Raw genomic sequence first — 16,850 nt, 5'->3', positions numbered from 1 at the left:
AGTATATAATCCTAGGTGTATATAGCTCAGCTCTCTCCTCAGTATATAATCCTAGGTGTATATAGCTCAGGTCTCTCTCAGTATATAATCCTAGGTGTATATAGCTCAGGTCTCTCTCAGTATATAATCCTAGGTGTATATAGCTCAGCTCTCTCCTAGGTATATAATCCTAGGTGTATATAGCTCAGCTCTCTCCTCGGTATATAATCCTAGGTGTATATAGCTCAGCTCTCTCCTCGGTATATAATCCTAGGTGTATATAGCTCAGCTCTCTCCTCGGTATATAATCCTAGGTGTATATAGCTCAGCTCTCTCCTCGGTATATAATCCTAGGTGTATATAGCTCATCTCTCTCCTCAGTATATAATCCTAGGTGTATATAGCTCAGCTCTCTCTCCTCAGTATATAATCCTAGGTGTATATAGCTCTCTCCTCTGTATATAATCCTAGGTGTATATAGCTCAGGTCTCTCCTCAGTATATAATCCTAGGTGTATATAGCTCAGCTCTCTCCTCAGTATATAATCCTAGGTGTATATAGCTCAGCTCTCTCCTCAGTATATAATCCTAGGTGTATATAACTCTCTCCCCTCAGTATATAATCCTAGGTGTATATAGCTCAGCTCTCTCCTCAGTATATAATCCTAGGTGTATATAGCTCATCTCTCTCCTCAGTATATAATCCTAGGTGTATATAGCTCAGGTCTCTCTCCTCAGTATATAATCCTAGGTGTATATAGCTCAGCTCTCCCCTCAGTATATAATCCTAGGTGTATATAGCTCAGGTCTCTCCTCAGTATATAATCCTAGGTGTATATAGCTCAGGTCTCTCTCAGTATATAATCCTAGGTGTATATAGCTCAGGTCTCTCTCCTCAGTATATAATCCTAGGTGTATATAACTCTCTCCCCTCAGTATATAATCCTAGGTGTATATAGCTCAGCCCCCCCCAGTATATAATCCTAGGTGTATATAGCTCAGCTCTCTCCTCGGTATATAATCCTAGGTGTATATAGCTCAGCTCTCTCCTCAGTATATAATCCTAGGTGTATATAGCTCAGGTCTCTCCTCAGTATATAATCCTAGGTGTATATAGCTCATCTCTCTCCTCAGTATATAATCCTAGGTGTATATAGCTCAGGTCTCTCTCAGTATATAATCCTAGGTGTATATAGCTCAGCCCCCCCCAGTATATAATCCTAGGTGTATATAGCTCAGCTCTCTCCTCGGTATATAATCCTAGGTGTATATAGCTCAGCTCTCTCCTCAGTATATAATCCTAGGTGTATATAGCTCAGCTCTCTCCTCATTATATAATCCTAGGTGTATATAGCTCAGCTCTCTCCTCATTATATAATCCTAGGTGTATATAGCTCAGCTCTCTCTCCTCAGTATATAATCCTAGGTGTATATAGCTCTCTCCTCTGTATATAATCCTAGGTGTATATAGCTCAGCTCTCTCTCCTCAGTATATAATCCTAGGTGTATATAGCTCAGCTCTCCCCTCAGTATATAATCCTAGGTGTATATAGCTCAGCTCTCTCCTCAGTATATAATCCTAGGTGTATATAGCTCTCTCTCCTCAGTATATAATCCTAGGTGTATATAGCTCTCTCTCCTCAGTATATAATCCTAGGTGTATATAGCTCAGCTCTCTCCTCAGTATATAATCCTAGGTGTATATAGCTCTCTCCCCTCAGTATATAATCCTAGGTGTATATAGCTCAGCACCCTCCTCAGTATATAATCCTAGGTGTATATAATCCTAGGTGTATATAGCTCAGGTCTCTCCTCAGTATATAATCCTAGGTGTATATAGCTCATCTCTCTCCTCAGTATATAATCCTAGGTGTATATAGCTCAGCTCTCTCCTCAGTATATAATCCTAGGTGTATATAGCTCTCTCTCCTCAGTATATAATCCTAGGTGTATATAGCTCAGCTCTCTCCTCAGTATATAATCCTAGGTGTATATAGCTCTCTCCCCTCAGTATATAATCCTAGGTGTATATAGCTCAGCACCCTCCTCAGTATATAATCCTAGGTGTATATAGCTCAGTATATAATCCTAGGTGTATATAATCCTAGGTGTATATAGCTCAGGTCTCTCTCAGTATATAATCCTAGGTGTATATAGCTCAGGTCTCTCTCAGTATATAATCCTAGGTGTATATAGCTCAGCTCTCTCCTAGGTATATAATCCTAGGTGTATATAGCTCAGCTCTCTCCTCGGTATATAATCCTAGGTGTATATAGCTCAGCTCTCTCCTCGGTATATAATCCTAGGTGTATATAGCTCATCTCTCTCCTCAGTATATAATCCTAGGTGTATATAGCTCAGCTCTCTCTCCTCAGTATATAATCCTAGGTGTATATAGCTCTCTCCTCTGTATATAATCCTAGGTGTATATAGCTCAGGTCTCTCCTCAGTATATAATCCTAGGTGTATATAGCTCAGCTCTCTCCTCAGTATATAATCCTAGGTGTATATAGCTCAGCTCTCTCCTCAGTATATAATCCTAGGTGTATATAACTCTCTCCCCTCAGTATATAATCCTAGGTGTATATAGCTCAGCTCTCTCCTCAGTATATAATCCTAGGTGTATATAGCTCATCTCTCTCCTCAGTATATAATCCTAGGTGTATATAGCTCAGGTCTCTCTCCTCAGTATATAATCCTAGGTGTATATAGCTCAGCTCTCCCCTCAGTATATAATCCTAGGTGTATATAGCTCAGGTCTCTCTCAGTATATAATCCTAGGTGTATATAGCTCAGGTCTCTCTCCTCAGTATATAATCCTAGGTGTATATAACTCTCTCCCCTCAGTATATAATCCTAGGTGTATATAGCTCAGCCCCCCCCCAGTATATAATCCTAGGTGTATATAGCTCAGCTCTCTCCTCGGTATATAATCCTAGGTGTATATAGCTCAGCTCTCTCCTCAGTATATAATCCTAGGTGTATATAGCTCAGCTCTCTCCTCAGTATATAATCCTAGGTGTATATAGCTCAGCTCTCTCCTCAGTATATAATCCTAGGTGTATATAGCTCATCTCTCTCCTCAGTATATAATCCTAGGTGTATATAGCTCATCTCTCTCCTCAGTATATAATCCTAGGTGTATATAGCTCAGCTCTCTCCCCTCAGTATATAATCCTAGGTGTATATAGCTCAGCTCTCTCCTCAGTATATAATCCTAGGTGTATATAGCTCAGCTCTCTCTCCTCAGTATATAATCCTAGGTGTATATAGCTCAGCACCCTCCTCAGTATATAATCCTAGGTGTATATAGCTCAGCACCCTCCTCAGTATATAATCCTAGGTGTATATAGCTCTCTCTCTCTCTCTCCTCAGTATATAATCCTAGGTGTATATAGCTCAGCTCTCCCCTCAGTATATAATCCTAGGTGTATATAGCTCAGCTCTCTCCTCAGTATATAATCCTAGGTGTATATAGCTCAGCTCTCTCCTCAGTATATAATCCTAGGTGTATATAGCTCAGCACCCTCCTCAGTATATAATCCTAGGTGTATATAGCTCAGCACCCTCCTCAGTATATAATCCTAGGTGTATATAGCTCTCTCTCTCTCTCCTCAGTATATAATCCTAGGTGTATATAGCTCAGCACCCTCCTCAGTATATAATCCTAGGTGTATATAGCTCAGCTCTCTCCTCAGTATATAATCCTAGGTGTATATAGCTCAGCTCTCTCCTCAGTATATAATCCTAGGTGTATATAGCTCTCTCTCTCTCTCTCTCTCTCTCTCTCTCTCTCTCTCTCCTCAGTATATAATCCTAGGTGTATATAGCTCAGCTCTCTCCTCAGTATATAATCCTAGGTGTATATAGCTCAGCTCTCTCCTCAGTATATAATCCTAGGTGTATATAGCTCAGCTCTCTCCTCATTATATAATCCTATGTGTATATAGCTCAGCTCTCTCCTCAGTATATAATCCTAGGTGTATATAGCTCAGCACCCTCCTCAGTATATAATCCTAGGTGTATATAGCTCTCTCTCTCTCTCCTCAGTATATAATCCTAGGTGTATATAGCTCAGCTCTCTCCTCAGTATATAATCCTAGGTGTATATAGCTCAGCTCTCTCCTCAGTATATAATCCTAGGTGTATATAGCTCTCTCTCTCTCTCTCTCTCTCTCCTCAGTATATAATCCTAGGTGTATATAGCTCAGCACCCTCCTCAGTATATAATCCTAGGTGTATATAGCTCTCTCTCTCTCTCTCTCTCTCTCTCTCTCCTCAGTATATAATCCTAGGTGTATATAGCTCTCTCTCTCTCTCTCTCTCTCTCTCTCTCCTCAGTATATAATCCTAGGTGTATATAGCTCAGCTCTCTCCTCAGTATATAATCCTAGGTGTATATAGCTCATCTCTCTCCTCAGTATATAATCCTAGGTGAATATAGCTCAGCTCTCCCCTCAGTATATAATCCTAGGTGTATATAGCTCAGCTCTCTCTCCTCAGTATATAATCCTAGGTGTATATAGCTCAGCTCTCTCTCCTCAGTATATAATCCTAGGTGTATATAGCTCAGCACCCTCCTCAGTATATAATCCTAGGTGTATATAGCTCAGCACCCTCCTCAGTATATAATCCTAGGTGTATATAGCTCTCTCTCTCTCTCTCCTCAGTATATAATCCTAGGTGTATATAGCTCAGCTCTCCCCTCAGTATATAATCCTAGGTGTATATAGCTCAGCTCTCTCCTCAGTATATAATCCTAGGTGTATATAGCTCAGCTCTCTCCTCAGTATATAATCCTAGGTGTATATAGCTCAGCACCCTCCTCAGTATATAATCCTAGGTGTATATAGCTCAGCACCCTCCTCAGTATATAATCCTAGGTGTATATAGCTCTCTCTCTCCTCAGTATATAATCCTAGGTGTATATAGCTCAGCTCTCTCCTCAGTATATAATCCTAGGTGTATATAGCTCAGCTCTCTCCTCTGTATATAATCCTAGGTGTATATAGCTCAGCTCTCTCCTCAGTATATAATCCTAGGTGTATATAGCTCAGCTCTCCCCTCAGTATATAATCCTAGGTGTATATAGCTCAGCTCTCCCCTCAGTATATAATCCTAGGTGTATATAGCCCTCTCCTCAGTATATAATCCTAGGTGTATATAGCTCAGTATATAATCCTAGGTGTATATAGCTCAGCTCTCCCCTCAGTATATAATCCTAGGTGTATATAGCTCAGCTCTCTCCTCAGTATATAATCCTAGGTGTATATAGCTCAGCTCTCCCCTCAGTATATAATCCTAGGTGTATATAGCCCTCTCCTCAGTATATAATCCTAGGTGTATATAGCTCAGTATATAATCCTAGGTGTATATAGCTCAGCTCTCCCCTCAGTATATAATCCTAGGTGTATATAGCTCAGCTCTCTCCTCAGTATATAATCCTAGGTGTATATAGCTCAGTATATAATCCTAGGTGTATATAGCTCAGGTCTCTCTCCTCAGTATATAATCCTAGGTGTATATAGCTCAGCTCTCTCCTCAGTATATAATCCTAGGTGTATATAGCTCAGTATATAATCCTAGGTGTATATAGCTCAGCTCTCTCCTCAGTATATAATCCTAGGTGTATATAGCTCAGTATATAATCCTAGGTGTATATAGCTCAGGTCTCTCTCCTCAGTATGGCCTCCTATGGTTTCCTATGTGTATGTAGCTCAGGCCCCGGTGTGCCCCCCTCCCCCTCCGGTGGGGTCTCCCGGTCACTCACCCGGCGGTCTCTCCGCTCTCCCGGCTGTCTCTCGCTGTCTCTTCCCCTCACAGCCTCCCGGTAAAGCCTCCTGCCGTTTCTCCGCCGCTCTTTCGCCGGGACCCGGCCCCTCCCCCTCGGTGAAGCCCCTCCCCTCCCGGTCTACCGACCGCTCCACTCCTCCTCCCGTTCCCCCCTCTCGTATCGGGCTCCGCCGCCGCTCCGGGTGGTTTTCTAATTTTTCCACCCCGATTTACCCTCCTGACGAATCTGCCGACCTCCAGATAGTTTTACGTAGCGCGGCTTCCGTCTCCGCACTTTCCGCCCAGCTTGGCTGGAGTTTATTCGATTCTCCTCCGTTTTGATAGCTGATGTTTCCGAGTGAATGGTGGTAGTCGGCGATTAAGAGGATTCAGATATTTTTATTTTTTTCTTTACAGGGTTAGTTATCGCTTTTGACGAATCTGCTGGCATGAAATGCCGATGAAGAACGAAATGTCTGAGGTGGGAGCAAAGGCGGGCTCTGACCATAGAGAGGGGAGGGGATAGGGCAGCCTATTCTCATCACTCTATGATCTGGCTGGAGTTTTTTTCCCCCCGAAAAACTTTATTGACATTCAATTAATTAACAGCGATGTCTTTAGCTAGAGCAGTGATCAGTGTACCACTGAGTATAGGAATTCCCAGTTCAATGACCTAATTTTAATAAAATCGCAATTCAGTTCAATTAATTCTTATTGACTGTGGTCTTATTATATGACGGATGTATCTTTTACAGTGCTGTATATAGCTACATGACATTTATATGATGTGTATTCTTATAATATTTCAATAAATTATTATTGTTTATTCCATTATCACATATATCTGGTATATATATATATATATATATATATATATATATATATATATATATATATATATATATATAATTCTATAATATATAAATATAGATCTATATATATCTATATATATACGTATATATACATATAGATAGATATATTTTTTCACAAACTTTATATGGTGTTGTTATTTTTATATATATATATATATATATATATATATATATATATATATATATATATATATATTATATGAATAGATAGATAGATAGATATAGATATATATCTATATATATAGATATATATATATCTATATATATAACTGTATATTCAAAAATACCATATAGAATTTGTGAATATGAGAACTAAATATACATATATATATATATATATATATATATATATATATATATATATATATATATAGTATCTCATAAAAGGGAGTACACCCCTCACATTTTTGTAAATATTTTATTCTATCTTTTCATGTGACAACACTGAAGAAATGACACTTTGCTACAATGTAAAGTAGTGAGTGTACAGCTTGTATAACAGTGTCAATTTGTTGTCCCCTCAAAATAACTCAACACACAGCTATTAATGTCTAAACCGCTGGCAACAAAAGTGAGTACATCCCTAAGTGAAAATGTCTAAATTGGGCCCAATTAGCCATTTTCCCTCCGATGTCATGTGACTCGTTAGTGTTACACGGTCTCAGGTGTGAATGGGGAACAGGTGTGTTAAATTTGGTGTTATCGCTCTCACTCTCTCATACTGGTCACTGGAAGTTCAGCATGGCACCTCATGGCAAAGAACTCTCTGAGGATCTGAAAAAAAAGAATTGTTGCTCTACATGAAGATGGCCTAGGCTATAAGAAGATTGCCAAGACCCTGAAACTGAGCTAAAGTGTTCCGGGAAATCCCTTTATCCGTTTTTTTTGCCGTCGCTAGAGGTCCGCGGCCGGCGGAGATAATGTCTCCGCCGTCCGACATTTTCCAGAAGAACAGACACCTTAGAACAGGCATGTCCAAAGTCCGGCCCGCGGGCCAATCGCGGCCCGCGGTCCGGTTTCGGACGGCCCGCCTGGTAATTTTGACATATATATCTTTTGTGGCCCCCAACGAATCCCCGAGCGCCGGGGGCCATAAAAGATAGATATGCTGGCTGCCTTGGAGGGGGCGGGACAAGCGCCGTACAGGATACAGGAGAATTTCCTGTTTACACGGCGTCCTGTGTAAAAGGAAGTCCCGTCTCCTGCGCTGCCATTGGACAATTGTTTTGTCCATCATAGGAGGCGGGACTTTCAATTAAAGAGGCCGCCGTGTAAACAGGAATTTCTCCTGTATATCTGTTGGCGCTCGTCCCGCCCCCTCCCTGTCTCCTCCAAGGCTGCAGATGGACATGAATCAGGCTGCACTGACAGCAATGGTGAGTCTGCATTCATGTCAATGTGGTGGGGGCTGCCGTATTTATGTCAATGTGGTGGGGGCTGCATTCATGTCAATGTGGGGGCTGCATTCATGTGAATGTGGTGGGGGCTGCATTCATGTGAATGTGGTGGGGGCTGCATTCATGTCAATACGGTGGGGGCTGCATTCATGTCAATACGGTGGGGGCTGCATTCATGTCAATACGGTGGGGGCTGCATTCATGTCAATACGGTGGGGGCTGCATTCATGTGAATGTGGTGGGGGCTGCATTCATGTGAATGTGGTGGGGGCTGCATTCATGTCAATACGGTGGGGGCTGCATTCATGTCAATACGGTGGGGGCTGCATTCATGTTAATGTGGTGGGGGCTGCATTCATGTTAATGTGGTGGGGGCTGCATTCATGTCAATACGGTGGGGGCTGCATTCATGTCAATACAGTGGGGGCCACATTCATGGCAATGGAGTGGGGGCCGCAGATGGGCACTGATTAGGCTGCATTGATGGGCACTGATCCTTATTTTGCTTCACAGTTCTTTATTTAAAATTTAAGATTTTTTTTCCTGAAACTTCATTTTTAAAGTGAAGGTGCGTGTTATAAGCAGATTAAATCCGGTATATCCAAATAACACGCCCAAGCTCATCTATTCACCACACACAGCACAAAGGCAAGAGAATTCTTGTTGGGCCGTGTATTAGTGCTCGGATGGACACACTTAGACCAAATTTTAATGGTTTAAGAATGTCAGGCAAAATGGTCGGCCCTCAAGCATGTTCTATTCATCAAATCTGGCCCTCTTGGAAAAAAGATTGGACACCCCTGCCTTAGAAACAAGAAGTGGAGCCTGCTGAGTGGCTACAATAGGAATAGAGCTACGCCCCCTGCCCCGGTCTGTCTGTCATCTGTGACCTGTTGTGAAAAGGGGTGGGGGGGTGGGCGATGCCGCAGCTCAATTTCTATTGTAGCCGGCCGGCTCCACCACTATTTTGTTCCCCCTCAGCCTCTTACTTGTAATGGCGGCGGAGACACAGCTGATGGGATATAGAAGGGCTCCAATGGGGGGGGGGGGCACCTGAGATGTCATGGTCTGGGGCTGCATGAGTGCTGCCAGCACTGGGGAGCTACAGTTCATTGAGGGAACCATGAATGCCAACATGTACTGTGACATACTGAAGCCGAGCATGATCCCCTCCCTTCAGAGACTGGACCGCAGGGCAGTATTCCAACATGATAACGACCCCAAACACACCTCCAAGATGACCACTGCCTTGCTAAAGAAGCTGAGGGTAAAGGTGATGGACTGGCCAAGCATGTCTCCAGACCTAAACCCTATTGAGCATCTGTGGGGCATCCTCAAACGGAAGGTGGAGGAGTGCAAGTTCTCTAACATCCACCAGCTCCGTAATGTCCTCATGGAAGAGGGGAAGAGAACTCCAGTGGCACCCTGTGAAGCTCTGGTGAACTCCATACCCAAGAGGGTTAAGGCAGTGCTGGAAAATAATGGTGGCCACACAAAATATTGACACTTTGGGCCCAATTTGGACATTTTCACTTAGGGGTGTACTCACTTTTGTTGCCAATGGTTTAGACATTAATAGCTGTGTTGAGTTAGTTTGAGGGGACAGCAAATTTACACTGTTATACAAGCTGTACACTCTCTACTTTACATTGTAGCAAAGTGTCATTTCTTCAGTGTTGTCACATGAAAAGATAGAATAAAATATGTGAGGGGTGTACTCACTTTTGTGAGATACTGTATATACAGTGCCTTAAAAAAGTATTCATACCTCTTGAAAACCAAAAACATAAATGTATTTTATTGGGATTTTATGTGATAGACCAACACAAAGTGGCACATAATTGTGAAGTGGAAGGAAAATGATAAATGGTTTTCAACATTTTTTACAAATAAATATGTGAAAAGTGTGGGGGGCATTTGTATGGCGCCCCCCTGAGTCAATACTTTGTAGAACCGTCTTTCACAGCAATTACAGCAGCAAGTCTTTTTGGGGATGTCTCTACCAGCTTTGCACATCTAGAGAGGGACATTTCTGCCCATTGTTCTCTGTAAAATATCTCAAGCTCTGTCAGATTGGATGGAGAGCGTCTGTGAACAGCAATTTTCAAGTCTTGCCACAATTTCTCAATTGGATTTAGGTCTGGACTTTGACTGGGCCATTCTAACACATGAATATGCTTTGATCTAAACCATTCCATTGTAGGTCTGGCTGTATGTTTAGGGTCGTTGTCCTGCTGGAAGGTGAACCTCCGCCCCAGTCTCAAGTCTTTTGCAGACTCTAACAGGTTTTCTTCTAAGATTGTCCTGTATTTGGCTCCATCCATCTTCCCATCAACTCTGACCAGCTTCCCTGTCCCTGCTGAAGAAAAGCATCCCCACAATTGCCCCGGAAGAAGTCCTCTAGTGACGAAACAGGTCGGGCGATGAGACGCTATCAAGTCACTGGGATTTTTAAATTTCTTTGCTGCAGCTCTTTATGTTCTGTGATGCACCGTTTTTCCTTTGTTGTGCATAATGCTACAATAGACACCTTATGAAAGGTATTTTACACTATTGGAAGCCCCCTTCTTATTTTCTTTGGGATTTTGCTCGGTGGACATGAGGATCTCATCTGGCTATTGGAGGGACGTTTTTGAGAGACGCATATTCCATATACCTATGTTTCCCTTGATGTCAGGAGCTTACAATTTCCAATCCCCATTTGACCTTCCATAATAGAAGGTCCACCGTGAGGGGTAAGAGTACATCCTTATTTTAAGTTGGTGATTCACCTGGTGAAGGACATCGTCTGGAGTTCATTAGCACTCAGCACTTTATTCAGCACATGTCTCAAGACACTGGACTCATCCACTTGGTGACACCTCTTTAATTACATGTAGGACTTTATATCTAAACAATTGTTCACTTAGGGCAACTTATTAGTATTTCATCCCCACAACATGATGCTGCCACCACCATGTTTCACAGTGGGGATGGTGTGTTCAGGGTGATGTGCATTGTTAGTTTTCCGCCACACATAGCGTTTTGCTTTTAGGCCAAAAAGTCTCATCAGACCAGAGCACCTTCTTCCACATGTTTGCTGTGTCCCCCACATGGCTTATCGCAAACTGCAAACAGGACTTCTTATGGCTTTCTTTCAACAATGTCTTTCTTCTTGTCACTCTTCCATAAAGGTCATATTTGTGGAGTGCACAACTAATAGTTGTCCTGTGGACAGATTCTCCCACCTGAGCTGTGGATCTCTGCAGCTCCTCCAGAGTTACCATGGGCCTCTTGGCTGCTTCTCTGATGAATGCTCTCCTTGCCCGGCCTGTCAGGTTAGGTGGACGGCCATGTCTTGGTAGGTTTGCAGTTGTGCCATACTCTTTCCATTTTCGGATGATGGATTGAACAGAGCTCCGTGAGATGTTCAAAGCTTGGGATACTTTTTTATAACCTAACCCTGCTTTATACTTCTCCACAACTTTATCCCTGACCTGTCTGGTGTGTTCCTTGGCCTTCATGATGCTGTTTGTTCACTAAGGTTCTCTAACAAACCTCTGAGGGCTTCATAGGACAGCTGTATTTATACTGAGATTAAATTACACACAGGTGGACTCTATATACTAATCAGGTAACTTCTGAAGGCAATTGGTTCCACTAGATTTTAGTTAGGGGTATCAGAGTAAAGGGGGCTGAATACAAATGCACCCCACACTTTTCACATATTTATTTGTAAAAAAATTTGAAAACCATTTATCATTTTCCTTCCACTTCACAATTATGTGCCACTTTGTGTTGGTCTATCACATAAAATCCCAATAAAATACATTCACAATTTTGGTTGTAACATGACAAAATGTGGAAAATTACAAGGTGTATGAATGCTTTTTCAAGGCACTGTGTGTGTATATATATATATATATTTATATATTCCAAATATTTTGAGGGTCACAGGCATAAATTAGAACCCAGCAGAGGTTCTAACTCTTCATCTTTCTATTTGAAAATAGGCTAAAGTTGAGAATTATGTCATTGGATAGCTAAGCAGTTGTCTTTGCCACAACTATGTCCCATTCTGCAGGGTGATGCTGAGAATATGGCTTGCCAGGATTGGCATTTGCAGTGGCTAGAGATCGGCTTCAACAGCTATCAGTTTTTTCTCATCTGGTAGAAACAGAGAGAGTATGCTAAAAAACTGTCACCCTTCCACTTATGCCGCGTACACACGGTCGGACTTTCCGGCAGGAAAAGTCAGACGGAATCTTTTCATCGGACATTCCGATCGTGTGTGGGCCACATCGGACTTTTTTTTCGAAAATTCTGACGGACCTAGAAATAGAAAATGTTTTAAATCTTTCCGACGGAATCAATTCCTGTCGGGAAAACCGCTCGTCTGTATGCTGTTCCGACGGACCAAAAACGACGCATGCTCTAAAGCAAGTACGAGGCGGCAGATATTGGCTACTCGCTATTGAACTTCCTTTTTCTGGTCCCGTCGTACGTGTTGTACGTCACCGCGTTCTAGACGGTCGGACTTTGGTGTGACCGTATGTAGGCAAGACAGTTTCAGCGGAACTCCGTCGAAAAAACCTTCAGAGTTTATTCCGACGGAAAAAAAGGTCGTGTGTACGCGGCATAAGAGAAGTTCAGTTCAGCCAAAACTGATATTTCAGCTTTTGATCGATGTCAGAGAAGAAAATCACATGATGGGTTCATATATCACTCAAGATCTTCATTATGGAGGTCTCTGCACAGAATTTCCCAGTTCTGCACATCTCCCAGGGCAATTTTACCCTCCCTGTTTAATTCCTTATTAACCTGACATTCGTTACAACTGAAAAAATGACTCGGAGAAGCTATAAAACAACATTACAGAATATGTCCAGTTGAATGACTACACTATATAACTACTACTATAACATGGCCTGGGGAATTGAGAACCTTCACAGACATGGGAATTGTTTATGATGCAGGGTGCATTAATGCAGGACATTTTTAGGAGGTCGTTTTTTTGGCAGGGGAGACTTTGCACATCTCTTCTGCTGAAGGAGCCCTTTTGCGTCCTGCAATCCTTTTTTACCCAGTGTATGCTGCCTGTGGTGAATGTGTAGTGCAGCGTATACTCCCAGCCCACTCCTTGAAAACAATGGAGTCAAGTGCCAGGATGAAGTAACTCCGGCACACATGCAAAGCTGTTACATAACCAGTGATCGCCCAATAGCCAAAGAGGAGGAAGGTCAAATCTGGGAAAAGTAAAGGGGAAAATGGAAGCAGCAGGGGCAGATGGAGCAGCAAAGGACATCTCAGGAGAAGGGCAAATACAGCAATGAGTCTTCCATAACATGCAAGTATACTATAGGGGAGATTTACTAAAACTGGCGCAGCTGTGCATAGTAACCAATCAGCTTCTAACTTCAGCTTGTTCAATTAAGCTTTGACAATAAAACCTTGAAGCTGATTGGTTACTATGCAGAGCTGAACCAGATTCTGTGTGCCCCAGTTTTAGCAAACCTCCCCCTGTCCATTGCCAGAGCTGTCTAGCCCCCGGCCATGCTACAGTTCCATTTTATCAAACTAAATTCATCCAGTTAGACTTGTATAATTATTATTGGTATTTACAGTATATAGCACCATCAATTTACCCACATATATATGGTACATTTACATCAGTCCCTGCCCTACAATCCAAGGTCCCTAACTCACATTCATACATATACTAGAAAACTCACATAGGCACAGGGAGACCATGCTAATTCCAGGCAGGTAGTGTCATGGTTGGGATTCGAACCAACAACCCCAGTGTTGTTAGGCGTAAACCATTAGCCACTGTCAGTAAATTAGGTGGTTGATCCACATTATCACCACCCAACTATAAAATAACATGGTAGCCACTTAGGTCCATAAACACTGATGTTTCATTGCGTGGTGTGGCAAACTTAATTCGACATGTCATGTCTCTCAGGCAGTGCCACTTGCCAAACTCGTCCATTAAAATCAATGGGACAACATAGTCACCCTCTGCCAACCACTCGGCACCAGTAGTGGTTGCTCCATTAGGGGCACAGGAGCGCCACCCCCCCAATCCATGCGCCTGGCCCCTAATCTACATGCAGGGCGCCGGACGCATGGATTTCAATGGGTTTTTATTTTTTTTGTAAGCACGTGATTAGAGCCTGAGACTCTAATTGGCTTCAAAAAAGGGTGGGCTCGGGGCGCAGAGCCCACCCACTTGTGTGACAATAGCAAATTGCTATTCGGTATTGTCATCCTGATTCTCCTTCCGGCCAATCAGGAAGCGGTTCCTGAGACCCAATTGGTCCTGTAGGAAAAGCGACCGTATTGCCGCCAAGGAGGAGACGCAGGGGGAAGCCGCTGAGGAGGAGATGCCAAGCAAGAGACATGGAGGAGGAGATGCCAAGCAGGTGACATTGCGGAGGAGATGCCGAGAAGGAGAAGCTGAGAAAGAGACCGCAAGGAGGAGATGCCTAGCAGGAGACATCAAGGAGGAGACGCCGAGAAGGAAACACTGAGGAGGAGACGTCTAGCTGGAGACACCAAGGAGGAGACGCTGAGAAGGAGACACCGAGGAGGAGATGTCTAGCAGGAGACCTTGAGGAGGAGACCCTAAGAAGGAGACGCCGAGAAGGAAACACTGAGGAGGAGACGTCTAGCTGGAGACACCAAGGAGGAGACGCTGAGAAGGAGACACCGAGGAGGAGATGTCTAGCAGGAGACCTTGAGGAGGAGACCCTAAGAAGGAGACACCGAGAAGGAGACACAGAGAAGGAAATGCTGGGAAGTAGACACTGGGGAAGAGACAATGAGAAGGAGACACCGAGGAGGAGACGCCCAGAAGGAGACACCGAGAAGGAGACGCCTAGCAGGAGACACCGAGGAGGAGACCCTAAGAAGGAGACATGGAGAAGAAGACGCAGAGAAGGAGACACCGAGGAGATGCCGAGAAGGAGACACTGAGAAGGAGACGCTGAGAAGGAGACACAGAGGAGGAGACCCCGAGAAGGAGACACTGAGAAGAAGACACCGAGGAGGAGACGCAGAGAAGGAGACACGGAGGAGGAGACGACGAGAAGGAGACACCGAGGAGGAGACACCGAGAAGGAGACACCGAGGAGGAGACACCGAGAAGGAGACACCGAGGAGGAGACGCCGAGAAGGAGACACTGAGAAGGAGACACAGAGGAGGAGAAGCCGAGAAGGAGACACTGAGGAAGAGACGATGAGAAGAAGACACCGAGGAGGAGACGGCGAGAAGCAGACACCGAGAAGGAGACGCCGAGAAGGAGACACCGAGGAGAAGGCGCAGAGAAGGGGACACCGAGGAGGAGACGCAGAGAAGGAGACACAGAAGAGGAGAGGCCTAGCAGGAGACACTGAGGAGAAGACGCTGAGAAGGAGACACCAAGGAGGAGACACCGAGAAGGAGACACCGAGGAGGAGGCACCGAGAAGGAGACACTGAGGAGAAGACGCTGACAAGCAGACACCGAGAAGGTGACACCGAGGAGGAGACGCCGAGAAGGAGACACTGAGTAGAAGACGCTGAGAAGGAGACATCGAGGAGGAGACGCCGAGAAGGAAACACCGAGGAGGAGACGTCTAGCTGGAGACACCAAGGAGAAGACGCTGAGAAGGAGACACCAAGAAAGAGACACCAAGGAGGAGACGCTGAGAAGTAGACGCTGAGGAGGAGACGCCGAGAAGGAGATGTCGAGAAGGAGACACCGAGAAGGAGACGCCTAGCAGGAGACACCGAGGAGGAGACCCTAAGAAGGAGACATGGAGAAGAAGAAGCAGAGAAGGAGACACCAAGGAGGAGACGCCGAGAAGGAGACACAGAGAAGGAGACGTAGAGAAGGAGACACTGAGGAGGAGATGCCGAAAAGGAGACACTGAGAAGGAGACACCGAGGAGGAGACGCCGAGAAGGAGACACCAAGGAGGAGACGCCGAGAAGGAGACACCGAGGAGGAGACGCCGAGAAGGAGACACTGAGAAGGAGACACCGAGGAGGAGAAGCCGAGAAGGAGACACTGAGGAGATGACGCCGAGAAGGAGACACTGAGGAGAAGACGCTGAGAAGGAGACATCGAGGAGGAGACACCGAGAAGGAAACACCGAGGAGGAGACATCTAGCTGGAGACACCAAGGAGAAGACGCTGAGAAGGAGACACCAAGGAGGAGATGTCTAGCAGGAGACACCAAGGAGGAGACCCTAAGAAGGAGACACCAAGAAGGAGACACCGAGGAGAAGATGCTGAGAAGTAGACGCTGAGGAGGAGACGCCGAGAAGGAGACACCGAGAAGGAGACGCCTAGCAGGAGACACCGAGGAAGAGACCCTAAGAAGGAGACATGGAGAAGAAGAAGCAGAGAAGGAGACACCGAGGAGGAGACGCCGAGAAGGAGACACCAAGGAGGAGACGCAGAGAAGGAGACACTGAGGAGGAGATGCCAAGAAGGAGACACTGAGAAGAAGACACCGAGGAGGAGACGCTGAGAAGGAGACACTGAGGAGGAGACGCTGAGAAGGAGACACCGAGGAGGAGACGCCGAGATGGAGACACTGAAAAGGAGACACCGAGGAGGAGAAGCCGAGAAGGAGACACTGAGGAGAAGACGCTGAGAAGGAGACACTGAGGAGAAGACGCTGAGAAGGAGACATCGAGGAGGAGACGCCGAGAAGGTAACACCGAGGAGGAGACGTCTAGCTGGAGACACCAAGGAGAAGACGCTGAGAAGGAGACACCGAGGAGGAGATGTCTAGCAGGAGACACCGAGGAGGAGACCCTAAGAAGAAGACACCAAGAAGGAGACACCGAGGAGGAGACGCC

At 44.6% G+C, this 16,850-nt stretch overlaps 1 protein-coding gene across 1 annotated transcript in view; it reads right to left on the bottom strand.

Annotated features, from left to right (window-relative positions):
* The window catches only part of SETD1A (SET domain containing 1A, histone lysine methyltransferase), a gene marked incomplete in the record, with an annotated part of 96,569 nt that extends 89,973 nt beyond the window's left edge, over nt 1–6,596 (bottom strand). The window contains 1 exon segment of the mRNA XM_073635764.1: nt 5,749–6,596.
* Between the last annotated feature and the right edge of the window lie 10,254 nt (nt 6,597–16,850).

The sequence above is a fragment of the Aquarana catesbeiana genome, linkage group LG06 (assembly GCF_042186555.1).
Source record: "Aquarana catesbeiana isolate 2022-GZ linkage group LG06, ASM4218655v1, whole genome shotgun sequence".
Classification (NCBI taxonomy): domain Eukaryota; kingdom Metazoa; phylum Chordata; class Amphibia; order Anura; family Ranidae; genus Aquarana; species Aquarana catesbeiana.
This window is presented reverse-complemented; position numbering and strand designations above follow the sequence as displayed.